The sequence below is a fragment of the Tupaia chinensis genome, unplaced genomic scaffold (genome assembly GCF_000334495.1).
Source record: "Tupaia chinensis unplaced genomic scaffold, TupChi_1.0 Scaffold000661_1, whole genome shotgun sequence".
NCBI lineage: Eukaryota > Metazoa > Chordata > Mammalia > Scandentia > Tupaiidae > Tupaia > Tupaia belangeri.
The window spans coordinates 2162108-2166678 of record NW_006160183.1 but is presented as its reverse complement, the minus strand read 5'-3'; the positions used below and the strand labels follow the sequence as shown (position 1 = coordinate 2166678).

The 4571-nt window shown below is 43.2% G+C and overlaps 1 pseudogene; it reads right to left on the bottom strand.

Moving 5' to 3' along the window:
* The window catches only part of LOC102482306 (keratin, type II cytoskeletal 8-like), a 34148-nt pseudogene that overhangs the window by 10000 nt on the left and 19577 nt on the right, over nt 1–4571 (bottom strand).

Sequence of the window (4571 nt, the reverse complement as noted above, 5' to 3'; positions counted from 1 at the left end):
GTGTGTGTACGTGCTTCACTCCCGCGCCGTTTGTGGAGCTGGTGCGGCTGAAGGGGCTGGAGCCTCCAGAGCTGAAGCTGGACTGGAAGGAGCTCAGGCCGTAGTTGAAACCAGGGCTTGTGAGGTCCCCGTAGGTCAGCCCGCCTGAGTAGCCACTGGTGACCTTCGTATGGATACTCATGTTCTGCATCCCAGACTCCAGCGGGCTCTCCTCGCCCTCCAGCAGCTTGCGGTAGGTGGCGATCTCGATGTCCAGGGCCAGGTTGACGTTCATGAGCTCCTGGTACTCGCGCAGCAGCCGCGCCATGTCCTGCTTGGCCTGCTGCAGGGTTGCCTCCAGCTGAGCCAGCTTGGCGTTGGCATCCTTAATGGCCAGCTCCCCGCGCTGCTCAGTATCAGCAATGGTGGCCTCCAGGGAAGCTCTCTGGCCCTTACGGCCCTCAATCTCAGCCTGGAGCCGGCTAATGTTCCGGTTCATCTCAGAGATCTCAGTCTTCGTGCGCCGCAGTCATCCCCGTGCTTCCCAGCCAGCGTCTGCAGCTCCTCTACTTGATTTGGTACATGTTCTCAGCTTCAGCCCGGCTGCGGTTGGCTGCGGTTGGCGATTTCCTCGTACTGGGCGCAGACCTCGGCAATGATGCTGTCCATGTCCAGGGAGCGGCTGTTGTTCATGGACAGGACCACCGACGTGTCGGAGATTTGGGACTGCAGTTCGCGGATCTCTTCATAAAGCTGCCTGAGGAAGTTGATCTCATCGGTCAGCCCTTCCAGGCGAGACTCCAGCTCTACCTTGTTCATGAAAGCTTCATCCACATCCTTCTTGATGAGGACGAATTCATTCTCCATTTCTGTAGCTTGTTGATCTCATCCTCGTACTTATTCTTGAAGTCCTCCACCAGCATGTTGCCAAGCTCCGCCTCCAGCTTCAGCTTCTCCTGGCCCAGGGTGTCCAGCTGCCGGCGCATATTGTTGATGTAGCTCTGGAACATGTCCATGTTGCTCTGGGCTGTCTTCTGCTGCTGCAGGAGGCTCCACTTGGTCTCCAGCATCTTGCTCTGCTGCTCTAGGAACTGGACCTTGTCGATGAAGGAGGCGAACTTGTTGTTGAGGGTCTTGATCTGCTCCTTTTCCTGGGTGCGCATGGCCTGGATGTTGGGCCTCTAGCTTAAGGGGGTTCTGCAGGCTCTGATTCACCGTGGCGGCTGTGATACCACCAGCACCACCGTAGCCCACTTTAAAGATACTTTATCACCTTCTGGATTACATAGTTTCTGACAAGAAATCTGCTGTGATTTTTTTTTATATCTTTATTTTTCTGTATATAATGTCTTTTTTTTTTTAGAGAGAGATTTTTGCTATAGGTCATGTGTGATTGCCAGAAATAGAAAGCAAGAAATAATAATAAATAAATAAACTTAAAAAAAAATAGATGCTTTAAAGGGTCCAAGTCCTAACATGCACAATCTTTCTTTAGGACCAGCTACAACAGAAGAGAATCACCTATATACATAACAAAACCATCCCAAAGGAAGCAAAGTCTTAGGGAAAGGTAATCCTGGAAGGCTGCCTAGAAGAAGAGAGATATTTAAACTAGTTTTCTTCTTTTTGGAGAGTTTTTTTGCTATAGACTGTGTGTGCTCACCAGGAAGACAGAGAGAGACAGAGAAACAGAAAGCGAGAAATCACCTCTCAGAGGGGATGGTCACACTCAATCCCTTCTCCTCCATTCTCTCCTTGCGATCTTGTGCACACCTGCACACATGCCCCATGCCAGGTCCATGATTTGAACCTCAGTCGACTACGTGGGAGTCTAACAATTACACCATCTGCTGGTCTCTGTATATAATGTCTATTTATTCCCCACTGCCTTCAAGCTTTTCTCTTTTAGCTTTTTTCTAATCCTTGGTTTTCAACAGTTTAAATATGATATACATAGGTTATTTCTTTTTGTATTATTTTTGCATTTATTCTACCTGAGCTTCTTAGATTCCTGGTATGATGTTTATAATTAACTTTGGAAAGTTCTCAACCACTATTTAAAAAAATACTTCTGCTCCTTTCTTTCTCTTTTGGGATTATAATTTACTTGTACATTAGGCAGTTTGATATTATCTTATGAATTTTGCATGTTCTATTCTGTTTTACTGGTTTTGTTTGTTGGTTTGTTTTCTGTATGGGGTGATGATGTCTTTAGAAAAATAGGGTCTTCCAATTCACCAGAAGATGAATCATGCTTAGTGCAAGCTAATCATGAAAATCTGAATCCCCTTTGCCAGTGATTGGCTTAAAAGCAGGTATGTGACTAATTCACACTAATGATATGTAGAATGAAGACTGCAGGAAGTATTTTAAAAGAGATTCTTCCACATATAAAACAGAGAGATGTTGAAAGAGACCCTCAAGCCCCTCTCACTCTCTCTACTTTACTGCCAAGTGAGGATATTATGTTTGAAACTTTGGAAGTCATCTGTGATCATAAAGGAAAAATCAAGGGAATCCTGGTGAAGTTGACTCAAACCATAGGTATGATTGAACTGTCAAATAAATCGACCCTGGAATCACCAGAGTTGACTGTCTTGCTTCTTATAGGAGAAACTACCCCAGAATGTAACGCCTGAAGAGCATCCACTGACAGAATGAACACAAGGTTCAGAGCTAGGCCTCTGCTCAGCTCCAGCAAAGTTCTTACCACTTCTTCTCCCCTCTTCTATGCCCCGGTCATCCTGATATTCGATTTCTTTCAATGCTCCATGGTCCAGATGGGCAGTTCTTTCTGTCAAAGCTTCTTCATCTTTGCCTAGTGAGTTCCTACCTATCTTTTATGTCTCATTTAGAGCATTGCTTTTTCTAGGTGGCCTCTGGCTCCCTGAGTACACTACGTAGTCCTTTATGTTCTCGTACTGTCACCTAATTAGCACTTGTTATACTGAATGATTACTGTCCCTCTATAGACTGTAAGTTCTTCAGGGTGCGGTCAATGTCTGTCTTGTTCACAGCAGTGTTTCTACACGGAGCCCAGGATCGTGTGATTAGTCTATAATAAATATATAGAGAGTAAATGAACGGCATTTTACTATTTAGAAAGGAAAATAAGGCATACACATAAAATTGAAATAAAGATATAAGTCATGGTATACCAATTGTTAAATAATTCCCACTGAGATCAAGGGAATTGGATAGAGTCACTGGCGAAAGACTCTCAGAGATGGGAGAGAGCTAGACTATGCAGGAATCGTATTAGAAGGAGGAGGATATCTCTGGTAGGACAAAGTCCAGGTGCCAGAAATGGAAATTGGAGGGAATAAAGAGTTAAGGCTGGATCAACATAAGAGAGTTCAAGAGAGAAAGTTTGACCAGCTTATAGAGGCTCATAATTGTCAGAGTAAAGGGTTTGAGCTCTAGGTAAGCAAAAAGGTAAGCAAAAGGGAAACACTTAATGATTTTTAGTGGAGCAGTGACATATGCAAAGTTGAGTTTCTGACCATGAAGTCTTCAGATTACACAGATGGGGACCATGGCAACCAATGAGATAGCATCATGATACTCCAATGTGTGCATGAGAAGGGAGGATTCACTTGAATGATGACCTTTCTACCATTTTTAGTGAATGATTATGGAATGAAAACTATTTAATATAAAAAGAGAATATGAAATATAATTTTTCAAAAAACCTGTAGATAGAACAAGTCAGGCAAAGATTATTATTTCCCACCATGATCCTACAAAGAGGAGATTAAGATCCAGGAAGAAAAGATGGAAACTTCTTTAGTTGCAACAATGAACTCTTTTTTTTTTTTTTTTGAGAGATTTTTGCTATAGGGCGCATGTGCTCGCCAGAAAGACAGAGAGAGACAGAGAGACAGAAAGTGAGAAATCACCCCCCAAGGGGGATGGCCACGCCGCAATTCCTTCTCCTCCTTTCTCCTCTCAGGATCTTGGGCACTCACGCACATGCGCCTGGCATGAGTTTAAGCCACTGGGTCTGGGACTCCAACCACGGTTGACTACATGGGAGTCCAGCGACATAGCCATTACGTCAACTGCTGGTCCTCAGCAAGAATGAACTCTTTAGGAGTCATCTGCTTCTGTTAAGGCCATGAGGAGAAATCTGGGTGACTTTTGTAAATTCCAGTCATTCATGGTTTGTAGCATTTTTAACTGCAAGATGATTTTCTTGCTGTCACTGAAAGATGTAACTTCTTATAAAATAAAGTTAAGATCAAAACTTAATACCAAGGTGTGTGAGTGTGCTTTCCTCCAAAAATGCTATTTAAAAAGGGGTGGGAGGAAAGAGATTTAAGTAAGATTTTTTTTATCCCACAGTACCTTAATTATGGAAACAGTTTGAAAATTCCTAACACCTTTCATGTAAGGTGATCAAAAGCAAGTTTATCGCACTCATGGTTTTATTTATATGCAGAAAATCTCTTTGGATTTCAGTAAAGAAGTGAGATTTATTATATATTTGCATCAAAGCTACCAACTCATATACCTGACAGCAAGTCATATTTTACCAAAAAACAAAGCCTTAAAATTTTACTGTCATAAGGTTTCCAGTCTCCTCATTGTGT